Below are 15601 nucleotides of genomic sequence, written 5' to 3'. Positions count from 1 at the left end.
GTCACTTATCAGAAGTCAGGATTTAATCCCAACTAACTGCACCTGATACACTCCAACAGAATGGTGTAGTAGAAAGAAGGTATAAGGCTCTTATGGAATAATTAGATCGATGATAAGTTATTCAGAAAATTACCAAATTTATTTTAAGGATATACACTGGAAACGGAAGTGAATATAGTACCTTCTAAAGACAGAACTCTCTACTCCCATAGAATTGCACAATGGGAGTAAGCCTACTCTGAAGCATATTCGAATTTGGGTGGTCTAGCACATGAGAGACACTGATAAGTTGGATAGGAGTTCACTTGTTTGTAGGTTATCCTAGAGAAACGAAATGAGGTTTATAGTCCTAAATATCAGAAGGTCATTGTTGGCACCAATGCACGATTTTTAGAAGAGAACTATGTAATAAACCATAAGCCCATAAGTAAATTTGTTCTTAAGAAAATAATAAAGGACACGTCTAATCTAGTACCAACTGTACAAGATGAAATATCACAAGAAACTGCAACACATATCACAGATGATACACAATTGCAGAAAGTGTCTCGTCGTAGTGGGAGGGCTGTTAGGCAACCTAAAATATTCATGTTTTGGGAGAGTCTTTGGACTTGATCCCTGGTAAACATGAACCTAATTCCCGGACATATGACGATGCGCTCCAAGATAAAGATACAGCATCTTTGTAAAGAGCAATGAATATAGAATTAGAATATATGTATTCTAATAAAGTCTGGGAGCTTGTAGAACCACCAAATGATGTAAAAGCCATTGGGTGTAAATAGGTCTACAATAGAAAAAGAGGTGTAGACAGAAAGGTGGAAATTTTCAAAAGCAAGGCTTGTTGAAAAAGGAAACTTTTTCGCCGATAGTCGTGCTTAAGTCTATCCGGATTCTTTTATCTATATGGACTATGAGATTTGGTAAGTGGATGTCAAGACAGCTTTCCTTAATAGAAGTCTTGAAGAAAGCATTCATATAAAGCAACCAGAGAGGTTTATTGCAAAGGGCAAAGAGCATCTAGTATGTAAGCTCAATCGGTCTATGGACTGAAGAAAAGCTTCAAAGTCTTGGTTCATCTGGTTTAATGAAGTAATCCAAACTTGTGAATTTATTCAGTGTCCAGATGAGTCTTGTGTATACAAGTAGTGTGATGGAAGCGTGGTGGTATTTCTTGTACTATACGTAGATGACATTTTTGGTAGTTGAAAACAATATCAAAGTGTTGTCGGAAGTAAGGGTATGGTTGTCCAAGCAATTCGATATAAAGGACTTGGGAAAATGTGCACATATTCTCGGGATCAAAGTGATTACAAGAAAAGAATGTTGTGCTTATCTCAAGCTTCATACTATCCTAGCTCGTTTTAGCATGCAAGACTCCAAGAAAGGGTTTCTATCTTTCAGGCATGGAGTAACTTTATCTAAAGAGATGTCTCCAAAGACATCAAAGCAGATAAAGGACATGAAAGCAAGTTCCTTATGCTTCGGCTGTTGAAAAGCCTAATGTATGTTATGCACAAGATCTGATATCTATTTTGCCCAGTGCATAGTTAGCAGATATCGAAGTAACCCATGACCGGGACACTAGACTGCCGTAAAGCATATATTAAAGTACCTTAGAAAGACTAGAGATTATATGCTAGTTTATAAGGTAGATAATTTAATCCCTGTAGGTTACAAGGATTTTGACTTCTAATCAGATAGGGACAATAGTAAGTCAACCTTGGGGTTTTGTGTATACTTTAGGAGGTAAAGCCATAACTATAAAGGAATGTTAAGCATAGGTTCTCTTCAGACTCCACTATGGAAGTTGAGTATGTGGCAGCCTCAGAGGCAGCCATAGAAGCTGAATGACTTAGTAATCTCAAGATGGACTTAGATATGATTTCTGGTTTGTCCAAAGATTATTATAATTTATTGTAATAATAGTGGTGCAGTAGTAAACTCGAAGAAACCATGAGTCCATAAGGCAAGTAAACACAATAGAGCGCAAGTACCACCCAATACGAGAAATCGTATAAACGAGGAAAAGTTGTTGCCGCTTAGATTGCATCAAGTGATAACCTGGAAGAAACTTTCACTAAGGCCCTTAAGGCAAGAGCTTTTGATGGGCATGTTGAAGGGTTGGGAATCAGATGTATGGCAGCAGATATGGCAGCTTAGTCTTTTAGTATAAGTGAGAGATTGTTAGGATGTATACTAAAAGCCTAGTTTTTGGTATAAATATTTATCTAGAAATAAGAATCACATTGGTCAAATGTCTATATTTATGATAAATATAGTTGTTCAGTTAATTTATATTGTAGATAACATGGTGTGTGGTGTCACACACAGAGGATCATGTTATCAGCACTTTATAAATTATAAACAGTAGCTCACGACCAAGATGGAAAAGAACAAACCATTGGAAGGTCGTAGTGCAATTAGGTATTAGTCTATCTTAACTATATAATTACACTAGTACACTTAGAGTGTATTAAGTAGGACCATTAGAGGTCATTTCTTTTTATACTGACTTTATAAAGGAACAAAGACCTCAGTTATTATGGAAGTGTGTGCTCTTAATCCTAATATAATAACAAGCACATATATTTAATATTTATTTCTTTGACTTATCAATGGGTGATATTTAGCTCGATAAATCAATAAGCCCGATAAGTTGGGAAATGATATTACTTATAGTGTGTGTTGTTGATTATAGAAGGAAACTGTGTCCTAGTAATCTAGGTTGAGAATGACCCCAAGAGGAGCTCATAAGGATTGTCATGTTAAACCCTGCAGGTGGACTTAGTCCGACATGACGATAAGGTTGAGTGGTACTACTCTTAGAGCTAGCTATTAATTAAGTGAGTTGTCAGTAACTCATTTGAATTAATGGATATTCATTATCTTAAACACAGGGAGACTAACACACTCATAATAAGAAGGAGCCCAAAATGTAATTTGGGATTGGTGCGGTAGTTCAATAATAGTTCTTTAGTGGAATGAATTATTATTGATGAAATTAAGTTATGTGTTCGGGGCGAACACGGGATGCTTAATTTCATCGGGAGACCAAAACCAATTCCTCCTCTCGGTCCCTATCGTAGCCTCTTAATTATAGAGTACTATACCCATCTTCTTACCCATCCTATAGGGGCTGACCAAGCTAGCTTAGAGTCCAAGCTAGGGCCGGCCAAAGGCATGGTTCATGGGTTCATGAGGTGGCCGACCCTAGCTTGAACCCAAGCTTAGGTGGCCGGCCTTATTAAAATAAAATGTGATTTTATTTTTAAAATTTTTCTTATGTGGATTCCATGGTTTTAAAAGAGAGTTTAAAATTTAAATCTTTCCTTTTATAGCTTTCTACAAAAGATTAAGAAAAGATTTGAAATCTTTCCTTATTTGTAGATTGAAAGGTAGATTTTAATTTTGAGAAAACTTTCCTTTTTTAACCATGTTCATGATTTAAAAGAGAGTTTAAAAATTAAATATTCTCTTTTATTAGTTTCTACAAAAGATTAAGAAAATATTTGATATCTTTCCTTATTTGTAGATTAAAAGAGATTTTAATTTTTAGAGATAACTTTCCTTTTTGGAAATCATCCACATGTTTAAAAGAAAGATTTTAATTTATAAAATTTCCTTTTTACAAATCACCATAAAGGGAAAAATTATTGGAGAATTTTTTTTATAAATTTCTGGAAACAAATTAGGAAGTTTTAATTCTTATGTGAATTAAATTTTCCTTGATTGAGATTAGAATAGTGGCCGACCATATGTTTTGAGAAAAGGAAATTGATTTTAAATCAATTAAAATTTCTTTTTCATGGCAAAGGAATTAAGGAAGTTTTTATTAAAATTTCCTTATTTGCCAAGACCAAGGAATATAAAAGAGGGGGTAGAGGTGCCTTCATGGCTAACGACTCTATTCTTTTTCTTCCTCCCTCTCTTCCTTGGTGGTGTGGCCGGCCCCTCTTTTTCTCTCCTCTCCTTATTGTGGCTAAAACTTCTTCATTGGTGGAGTTCTCTTGGTGGCCGGATCAAGCAAGGAGAAGAAGGAGAGAAAGGAAGCCTAATCTCTAGCATCCCTTGGTTCATTGGTGGTGGCCGAACCTATCCATCAAGAAGGACTCTTGGTGGCCGAAACCTAGAAGGAAGAAGAAGGTGCTTGGTGGTTCTCATCTTGGAAGATTGTTGCCCACACAACGTTCGAGGTTAGAAGAGGAATACGGTAGAAGATCAAGAGGTCATTAAAGTTTACAAAGGAAGGTATAATTAGTAATTAATTTCCGCATCATACTAGTTGTATTTCTTTTGTATAAATTCCAAACACAAGAGGCATTAGATCTAGTATTTCGAATTAGTTTTTCAAGTTTGTGTTTTCTTTGTTTTCGAATTTGTGATTCGATTGTTCTTTTTGGTTAACCTAGAGTTATTTAAGGAAATTAAATATTAGCTTTCTTTAAAAGGCTTTATCTAGGCGGTGGTGGTTGCTCCCATATCCAAGAAGGTCATGTGCCTCGCCATACAGTCCTGGAAGCCAATTTTAGAAATTAATATTTAATGGAATTAATAACATAGGTGGATTTGAATCAATAGTGTTAAGTTCTGTTTGCGATTCAAATCTAAACCATTAAGAACAGATAAGTTAAATTTGGAATCAATGATGTTAAGTTCCGTCTGCGATTCCTAATTTAACTTCTAAAGAACACAATAGGTTATTTAAGAAAAAGTTTGACATTTGTACAAAAAATTTTGTACAGTGGAACCGGTACGATAGTCCTAGGACTAACCATTAGAGAGAATATACTCGGAGGTTAAATCCTAGGATTAGCGTTTATTGTAGTGTGTACTGTAGCAGTTGACTGGTGTTTTCATCAATCAACTGGTGTGGTCGACCGGGCAATTGACTGGGAGCAAACAGAATGTTTTTGTTTGTTCAGTTAGTATAGAGCAGTTGACTGATGGAAGTATCAGTCGAGTGGTATTGAACTGTTGGAATGTAATGATCGAATTCCCATAAGAGTACAGTCAACTGATGGTTTTGGCAGTCAACTAGTAGGCGGGGTTTCCAACTCATTGCCTATATAACCAAGACTTGGAAGCTTGGTTATAGTTGACAAAATAGAGGTAGTTAACCCCTATTAGTAGTCTTCCAAAGCCTCCAAACTCTTCTTGTGATCTAAGAGTGTTTATATCAACGTTGTGGTGAGGTTTCTCCACTGAGAAGGAGGTTTGAGTTAGCGATAGGTTTCCGGGGAGTCATCCACCGAAGGATTAAGATCGTCCATCTTACGGGCAACCGTGGAGTAGGATCTCTAATCTCTGAACCACGTAAACGCCTTATGTTACGATTTGTTTTGGTTTATTGTCTTTCCTTATTGTTTATAGGGTTTAGCTTTCTTCTTGTTAGTTTATATTTTTATTTTTCGCTGCGTACTAACAAGTGTAGGAAGTGACGATTTGAGTGAGATACTATTCACCCCCCTCTAGCGAACGTCAAGGTCCCAACTAAAGGCGCTGGAATTTCGTTCTATTTCAATTTCCCTATATAAAAAAATTGTACAAGAATAGAACTTTTCCTAGCAACCCGCATGTTTGATCAAACATGTGTTTGATCAATCAAGCAAGTTCTTGAATGTTCAAAGCACACCTTGATCGAAGTACAAGATCGCTGGCCTCTTGTGTTGGTATTCCAAAAATGATACAAAGAAAACAAAACTAGATACGTAGCGGAATTAAAGAACTAGTTGTATCTTTTCTTTGTAGCTAAAGACCTCTTGATCTTCTGCCATATTCCTCTCATCTTCTTGGATGTTGTGTGAGCGACGATCTACCGAGACAATGTAACGACCACCCTTCTTACTACTACTACTCTCTAAAGATGACCGTTACTTAACTACTAACTCTACTTAACCGGTATGATTAAATATCACATGGAAACCCTACCAAAAAATTTCGGCAGAGTCTCCCCTGTACCGGTGACCAAATCTATAATACAAACATAATATACGCAGCCACAGACGGCTGGAACATATTTCCCACAACCACACAGTAATAAAAATCACAATAAAAATAAAGAAACTACTCTAGCAATAACAATGACTACAGCACTCCACAAATAATAAAAGAGACTAGCTAGATATGCGGAAATAAACTCAACTACAATCCCAAATGTAATACAACATTAACAGAGGACTAAAAGAAAGTCTAGACAATTTTGCCAGCTACTTCTGGATCTCTCCACAGTCCATACATCACACACCTTCATCACCACCACCATCCTGTCGCCTTCCTTTCATATCTTAGCTTTTCCTTTATCTGCGGTAGGAGGAAAAAAAAACAAAAGATCTATAAGCGAAAACGCTTAGTAAGTACTAATCTATCTCACAAAAACATCGAAGTGCATAAAAAGAATGCAACAATACTAAAACTGAAATGCTAAAAGCAAAGCTGCATGTACTCATGGTATACAGAAATAAAACTGAATACTAAACATGCTCACTAACTGACAGGAAAGTAATGAAACAACTACTGTAAGCTTAGAATTAAAGAACTAAACTTTTATTGATTCTAAGCATAAAACTTGTTTCATTGTCTTATATCTTTATACCAGAAATTGATCTTTTAATTTCTCTTTTACCTTCTTCTTCTTTTCTTCTTGCTTTACTTATACTAGAAATTAATCTTTTAATTTCTCTTTCACTTTCTTCTTCTTGTTCTTCTTTTCTTTTCTTTTCTTTTCTTCTTTGGGCCCAGGCTTAGTACCATCTTTGTTTTGCGCGCTCTCTAATAGTGACTGGGGTAGCGAGCCTCCAGCCCTATGAGGATAAAGACCTCGGTCTTACCAGGGCCAAGACCTCGGAATTGGTCACCTGGATTTGTTTAACGACAACCTCGGAAGTCGGGTACTAGCCTCTTACTTTAATTTACTTGTTATCTCTTTTTAACTAGACTTTAGTCTTTTTCTTTACTCATGCTTCTTATAATCCTTTATTGGAGCCTGTTAAAATCCTATAGATGTATCTAACAAGTATAGCATTACAACTAACCAAGCATGCTATAAAAATAACACAAAGAACAGTAAACCTGAACTCTCTAAGCATGATATAAAATAAAGCAAAGGAAAGCAAATCTGAACTTACTAATCATGCTATAAAATAGAGCAAAAGAAAGCTAACTTGGACTTACTAAACATGCTGTAAAATAGAGCAAAAGAAAGCTAACTAATCTTACTAATCATGCTACAAAATGGAGCAAAAGGAAGTGACTTTAAGCTTTCTATACATGGTGTAAAGTAGGGCAAAATAAACTAATTCTGAACTGTTATAACAAGGTTATTCTTGCCCTTAAAACAGTAACAAATAATCTATCCAAACTTACTAGTATACTAAATTGTGCATGCTCATTTAGTGGCAAGGGAAACTGAATCAGCATACCACTACATGCTATAATCCTTAACATAATTGGAAATAAGCACCTTTCATGGAAACCAAGATATAAGAAGGGATGCTGCTGTTATCAAACATCTACGCATGATATACTAAAGCATGTATCACTAAAATCTACTCATGTTGAATTATTTCCAATTAAGCAAGGTATAAGGAAAGGTTGCTTCTAATGGACAGTAAGGATGTATTCTGCACTTACTAACATAATAATAAAACTGCTCGAGTTTATAAAATAAACAAGCAACCAAATTTGCACTGCTATTAGAAACAACACTACAATACAAACGATTCTACACTTGTTTAAAGAAGCTAGACTAAGTTTGCACTTGCTAATTGGCAAAGTATAATCCGGTTCTGCACTTGCTAATAGGCAAAGTATAATCCGGTTCTGCACTTGCTAATAGGCAAACATAATCCTAGTTTCTTAATTCTTTTACACATCATGTACATTACATGTGCAGTTGATATAGGGCTTCCAAAAATAGATATTTACTGGTTGTTTTGCTAATGTTCCTATAATGTGCTGTCAAGGTCAAATAGGATGCACTAAAATCTGTTAAACTTGAAACCTATACAAAACCTATTCGAGAAATCTAATCATGCTCTTCTTTGTGCTCACTTTTGCCCACAGAGACACATGGACATCAATAACCTAACCATCAATTCACGGTAGAAAAACAAAAATGGCAGCGATCATCTAAAACAAAGAAAACCACTTATCTAAGGGTTTCATCTTTATTCATGTGAATAAAATCTACACCACAGCAATCATCCAATCAGGGAAAACTCACGGCAGACTCAAAACAAGGAAAGGTACAATCCGAAAACCCCTCCTACCGCAGGTGAGTAGTACTTACCCCTTGTTCTTGCACTTACAACCGAGAAGGAGGTTCTAGGGTTCGGATAGCTTGGATTTCGGCTCTTCCTCGTGCCCACAATCTCTCCTCAACAAGAGGATCACCACAGCGTGAAGAATCCCTCGGAGAACACCCTCGCCGGCCACCGGAGATGATGCCCTACCCTCGTCTCTATTTTCCGCCCGAGCTGTGAAGTCGCCACCGCCATTCGCGAGAGAGGAGGAGAGGGATCGAGAGGTTAGGGTTCGGGAGAAGGAAATAACCCATCTTATAATACTTAGGGCATTTCTGTTATTAACTACAACTTATATACATCTCGCTTCGTACTTGGTTAACAAAACGAGCGCAGCTCAGTTGGTTGGCCGTGTCTAGTTAGGTCGGGTTCGGCCAGAGGTCTTGGGTTCGAGTCTCACCTTCAACGATTTTTGGTCAAAACTTCTTTCTTTTTGTAAACCTACTAAACGACCTCCAAAAATTACGTAAAAATACTCTAAAAATTCCTAAAAATCTCTAGAATATTTTAAAAGTATTTCCAAATATTTTTATGGACTTTTAGAACTTGAAATGGGGAAAATTGGGTCGTTACAATCTTGAAGGTGAGTTCCATGTGATATTTAATCATACCGGTTAAGTAGAGTTAGTAGTTAAGTAACGGTCATCTTTAGAGAGTAGTAGTAGTAAGAAGGGTGGTCGTTACAGTTGATATCAGAGCAGTTTCCATTCTCCAGCATCACACACACATCAGCATCATCCTTGCCGTCTCCAAGTAAGAAAGTATTTAAATCCTTTCTTTATTCTGCTTTCCTTATTATTAACTGCAGTATAGAGTACTTGTTTTTTTGAGTACTAAAGTAAGATAGAAGATTTAGTTTCCCTTTTCTTTATTCATATTTATGTATGTTTAGAAAGGATAGAGAAATGTTTAGAAGTACCTACTCATAGGTGTTGAAAGTCAAGAAACATGTATAAGTAAGATATACCTAGAAAGTATAGTGATAATTTTAAGTTTTCTTTTCCTCTGCCTGACTTGATGTTAAGAAGAGGACGTCCTCGTACTGCTGGTACTGAGAACCAAGATCAGGAGAACGAAGAGCTTAGATCAACTGAGCCCAATCTCTCTGAAGTTGTAGCCTAACTCCAGAGACAAGTAGCGAGCAGCAGCAAGTGATTGCCAATCTAATGGCCAATCAGAAGCCAGCTCCTCCCCACTCCCCCAACCATTAATGTGGAGACCCCAGTGGTGACTGAAGTCCCATCAGTTGCCCTGGAAGTCACCACGACACCTAGAAGACAAGAAGCATATCTCATCCAGTGGCTGAAGCTGAAACCAGAAAGCTTCTCAGGCACGACTGAGCCCTAGGATGCCCAGGCTTGGTTCAAGACACTTGAGAGCACAATGGAGCTTCTTGACTGGCCAGAAGTCGAGAAGGTCAAGTGCGCCTCTTTCTACCTGTCTGGAGATGCTCGTATGTGGTGTGAGAAGATAAGGACCAAGAGAGCATCCGATCAGATGAGCTGGGTAGATTTTCAGTTAGAGTTCTATGAAGAGTTCTATCACCAACAAGCACTATGAGGAGTTTATAGAGTTCAAGCCAGCCAAGATAGAAGACAAGACAGTAGGGAGCCCGGAGCCCCAGTCAAGTAAGTGTAGAAGAATAGAAAGAAGGTAAGAAAGAGGGGGTTCGGGTGGTATGTGAATATCCCGAGGTATTCCCAGCAGATCTACCTGGACTACCTCCCAATAAATGAGTGGATTTGAGATTGAATTGGTTCCTGGAACCGGTCCAATTTCAAAAGCTCCGTATCGCATATCTCCAGCAGAGCTGGAGGAGTTACAAGAACAACTACAGGAGTTACTTGACAAAGGCTTCATTCGCCCTAGTCATTCACCCCGGGGAGCTCCAGAGTTGTTCGTTAAGAAGAAAGACGGATCCGTGCTAATGTGCATAGATTTCAGAACGCTGAGCAAAGTAGCAGTTAAGGACAAGTACCCCCTTCCCAGGATCGATGACTTATTTGATCAGTAAAGAGGAGCAACAGTGTTCTCAAAGATAGACCTACGCTCTGGGTACCATCAGCTGAAGGTGAAAGGAAGAGATATACCCAGAACGGCGTTCAGGACCAGATATGGACACTACGAGTTTGTGGTCATGCCTTTTGGAGTGACTAATGCACTTGCGGTCTTCATGGACTTAATGAACAGAGTGTTCAGAGAATATCTTGACAAATTTGTCATTGTATTCATCGACGACATTCTAGTCTATTCAAGGACCCCAGAGGAGCATGACACACACTTGAGGATAGTACTACGGACCCTTCAGCAAAAGCAGCTTTATGCTAAATTCTCAAAGTGCGAGTTCTGATTAGATCAGGTGGCATTTCTATGCCACATAATTTCTAAAGAAGGTATTCAAGTAGATCCAGCCAAAATAGGAGCAGTCAACAACTGGAGCAGACCCAAGAACGTCAGAGAGACCAGAAGCTTCCTTGGTTTAGCTGGGTACTACAGGAAGTTCATGGAGGACTTTTCCAGGATAGCCTCTCCACTAACAGCCCTCACCAGAAAGAACAAGAGATTCGAATGGTCAGATAAATGTGAGCATAGTTTCCAAGAGCTAAAGAAGAGATTGATCAATGCTCCCATTCTGACTGTTCCACAGAGCGACAAGAGTTTCGACATCTACAGTGATGCTTCCAAGATGGGCTTAGGAGCTGTACTCATGCAAGAAGGAAAAGTCATAGCCTATGCTTCCAGACAACTCAAAGATTATGAAAAAAAACTATCCCACTCATGATCTTGAGCTGACAGCTGTGGTTTTTGCACTAAAACTCTGGCGACATTATTTGTATGGAGTTCAGTGTAGAATCTTCACAGAGCATCAGAGTCTTAAGTACTTCTTCACTCAAAAAGACTTAAACATGAGACGGCGCAGGTGGCTGGAGTTGGTCAAAGATTACGACTGTGAAATTCTCTACCACCCAGGCAAAGCTAACAAAGTGGCAGATGCACTAAGCAGAAAGTCCAGTGCATCCCTGATGTCTCTGTCATCATTAGCCCTACCACTGCAGAAGGAGTTGTCAGATTCCGGACTTGAAATTATTGAAGGGCAACTCTCTGCATTGACCTTAGAGTCTACCTTGCTTGAGAACATACAGAGAAAGCAAAGTGAAGATCCAGACATTTAGAAGACCAAGCAAGGGATACAGAAAGAAGACAAATCAGAGTTTCGAGTAACAGATAGCGGGATTCTTTATCAGGGGAGTCGCATTTGCGTGCCCAATGATGAAGAACTGAGAAAGAAGACTTTAGAAGAAGCTCATAGCACCCCATACTCCATGCATCCTGGTTCTCCCAAGACGTACCAAGATGTGAAACAGAGGTTCTGGTGGTCAGGACTCAAAAGAGATGTTGCTAAATATGTCAGTACCTGCTTGACATGCCAGAGAGTCAAAGCAGAACACCAGAGACCAGGAGGAGTTCTTTAACCTCTTCCAATACCAGAATGGAAATGGGAAGATATATCCATGGACTTCATAACAGGTCTTCCAAGAACTACAAAGGGATATGACGCAATATGGGTAATAGTAGACCGATTGACCGAGTCTGCTCATTTCCTAACCATCAAGGTGTCCCACTCTATAGAGCAGTTGGCGCAGCTATATGTTAAAGAGGTAGTCAGACTTCATGGAGTTCCTAAATCTATCGTTTCTGATAGAGATGGGCGCTTGGGAGTGCATTCAGAATGCACTAGGCACCAAACTCAAGTTCAGCACAGCTTTCCATCCACAGACTGATGGACAGACAGAACGAGTGAATCAGATTTTAGAAGATATGCTCAGAGTTTGTGTGCTGGATTTCAAGGGAAGTTGGTGCAAGTATTTGTGCTTAGCTGAATTCGCCTACAACAATAGCTATTAGGCCACCATCAAGATGGCACCTTATGAGGTACTATATGGCAGAAAATGCATATCACCCATATGCTGGCAAGAAGCAGGAGAGAGAAAAGAAATGGAAGTAAAGCTGGGTATTCAGACAGAGCTGATAGATGAGACAACTCAGGCGATCCAGAAAATCAGACAGAGGCTGACACACGCCGTAGGCCATTGGAATTCCAAGTAGGAGATTCAGTCTTCCTCAAGGTCGCTCCTATGAATGGAGTGATGAGATTTGGCAAGAAGGGCAAATTAGGTCCTCGCTATGTAGGACCTTACCTGATCATAGAGAGGATTGGGAAAGTAGCTTACAGGCTGGACTTACCACAAGACATGTCAGCAATACACAATGTATTTCATGTCTCCATGCTAAAGAAGTGTCTCCACGACCCGAGCCAAGTGATTCAGCCTCAGTCAGTGCAGATCCAAGAGGATCTTAGTTATGAGAGCAGACCTACACAGATAGTGGACAGAGTAGTTAAGAGATTAAGAAATAAATAAGTACCACTAGTGAAGGTCAGTATGAGACAGAAGTATCCAGAACTATTCTAAGTTCGAGGACGAACTTTTTATAAGGTATGGGGGATTGTAACGACCCAATTTTCCCCATTTCAAGTTCTAAAAGTCCATAAAAATATTTGGAAATGCTTTTAAAATATTCTAGAGATTTTTAGGAATTTTTAGAGTATTTTTACGTAATTTTTGGAGGTCGTTTAGTAGGTTTACAAAAAGAAAGAAGTTTTGACCAAAAATCGTTGAAGGTGAGACTCGAACCCGACCTAACTAGACACGGCCAACCAACTGAGCTGCGCTCGTTTTGTTAACCAAGTACGAAGCGAGATGTATATAAGTTGTAGTTAATAACAGAAATGCCCTAAGTATTATAAGATGGGTTATTTCCTTCTCCCGAACCCTAACCTCTCGATCCCTCTCCTCCTCTCTCGCGAATGGCGGCGGCGACTTCACAGCTCGGGCGGAAAATAGAGACGAGGGTAGGGCATCATCTCCGGTGGCCGGCGAGGGTGTTCTCCGAGGGATTCTTCACGCTGTGGTGATCCTCTTGTTGAGGAGAGATTGTGGGCACGAGGAAGAGCCGAAATCCAAGCTATCCGAACCCTATTGTTTTGGATAAGAGAAAAGAACTTCAAACGCTACCTAGAAGTTTTGAGCAGTTCCGCCTGAACTATAATATGAATAAAAGGATTTATTCATTAGGGGAACTACTGACAGAACTTCAAGCAGCAGAAGGGTTATTTCGTCACAATTCTCAAATTCACTATGCTGAAAATGGTTCTACTTCTAAACCGAAAGGAAAGAAGAAGAAGAAACAAGCTGGTTCAGCAAAGAAAGTGAATAAATCTCAGAGTACGGGATTTAAAGCTGGAATGAAGAAGCCGAAGGGCAAGTGCTTCATCTGCAAGCAGGCAGGACATTGGAAGGCGGACTGTCCTCGTAAGAACCAAAACAAAGGTATATCTCATACTCTAGTTGTTGAAACATGTTTAGCGGTGTTATCTACCAGCACCTGGTGTGTAGATCCGGGTGCTCCCCGTCATGTCTGCAATTCCTTGCAGGGGTTCCAGGAAACCCGACGACTATCTGAAGGGGAGATTACTGTCTACATGGGCAATGCTACTAAGGTGACAGCTGTTGCAGTGGGAGACATCTACTTATCTTTTAGTAGAAATAGAAATTTGGTTTTAAGAAATTATCTTTATGTACCCAGTTTTAGAAAGAATTTAATTTCAGTTTCCTGCTTTTAGATGGATATTCAGTTTCTTTCAGTAACGATGTAGTTATTAAAAGAAATAAAGTGATTATCTGTTCTGGTGCATTAGTTGGCAATTTGTATATTTTAAATCCAAATTCTTCCACAAAGCAAAACATGGAAATTTATAATTCATTTTCTAATTCTAATAAGAGAAAAGAACCTTCAGAAATGAACCAAGCATATCTTTGGCATCTAAGGCTTGGTCATATTAACTTAAGTAGGATTCAGAGGCTTATAGCCGATGGACTTTTAAGTTCATTTGAGTTGGAAAATTTTCCAACTTGTGAATCTTGCTTAGAAGGTAAAATGACCAAGAGGCCGTTCAAGGCCAAGGGGTATAGAGCCAAAGAAGTGTTAGAGTTGGTTCACTCTGATTTGTGTGGTCCTATGTCTGTCCAGGCAAGAAGAGGTTTTGAATATTTTGTCTCTTTCATAGACGATTATTCAAGATATGGATACATTTACCTAATGCGCCGCAAGTCCGAATGCTTTGACAAGTTCAAAGAATACAAGGCTGATGTGGAGAAACGATTAGGTAAAAGTATCAAGACACTACGATCTGATCGTGGTGACGAATACCTCTTAGGAGAGTTTAGGAATTACTTATCGAAGGTCGGGATTCAATCCCAATTGTCCGCACTGGAACAGAATGGTGTAGCAGAACGAATGAATAGGACTCTTATGGAGATGGTTAGATCGATGATGAGTTATTCGAATTACCAAATTCGTTTTGGGATATGCTCTGGAAACAGTGCACATTCCGAACTTAGTACCTTCTAAATCGCTTCTACTCCCATAGAATTGTGGAATGGGCGAAAACCCGTCTAAGACATATTCGGATTGGGGTAGTCCAGCACATGAGCCAAGATCTTGATAAGTTAGAATCTCGTACGGACGCGTGTTTGTAGGATATCCCAAAGGAACGAAGGTGGTTTATTTTATAGTCCTAAGACCAAGGTCATTGTTAGCACCAATGCCCGCTTTTAGAAGAAGACTATATAATGGATCACAAGCCCGAGTAAAATCGTTTTAGAAGAACTTAGAGAGGACATGTCTACTTCAACAGGACAAGATGAAGTACCACAAGAGACGCAACACGTGTCACACATGATACACAACCACGGACTGCCTCGTAGTAGTGGGAGGGTTGTGAGGCACTGAAAGATTCATGTTTTGGGAGAGTCTTGGACTTGATCCGGGTAAACATGAACCTGATCCCCATATATATGACGAAGCACTCCAAGATGCAGGATCTTGGCAAAAGGCAATGAATTCAAATAGAGTCCATGTACTCTAATAAGGTCCGGAGCTTGTAGAACCACCGATGGTGTAAAAGCCGTTGGATGCAAGTGGATCTACAAAAGGAAAAGAGGAAGACGGAAGGTAGAAACCTTCAAAGCTAGGCTTGTTGAAAATACACTCGTAAAGAGGGAATCGATTATGAAAACTTTTCACCGTAGCCATGCTTAAGTCTATCCGGATACTCTTATCCATTCTTTTCATATGGATTATGAGATTTGGCAAATGAATGTCAAGACACTTTCCTTAATGGAAGTCTTGAAGAGAACATCCATATGAAGCAACGAGAGGATTTAAAAAGACAAAGA

This window comes from Zingiber officinale, chromosome 10A (assembly GCF_018446385.1).
Source record: "Zingiber officinale cultivar Zhangliang chromosome 10A, Zo_v1.1, whole genome shotgun sequence".
In the NCBI taxonomy this organism is placed as follows: domain Eukaryota; kingdom Viridiplantae; phylum Streptophyta; class Magnoliopsida; order Zingiberales; family Zingiberaceae; genus Zingiber; species Zingiber officinale.
This window is presented reverse-complemented; position numbering follows the sequence as displayed.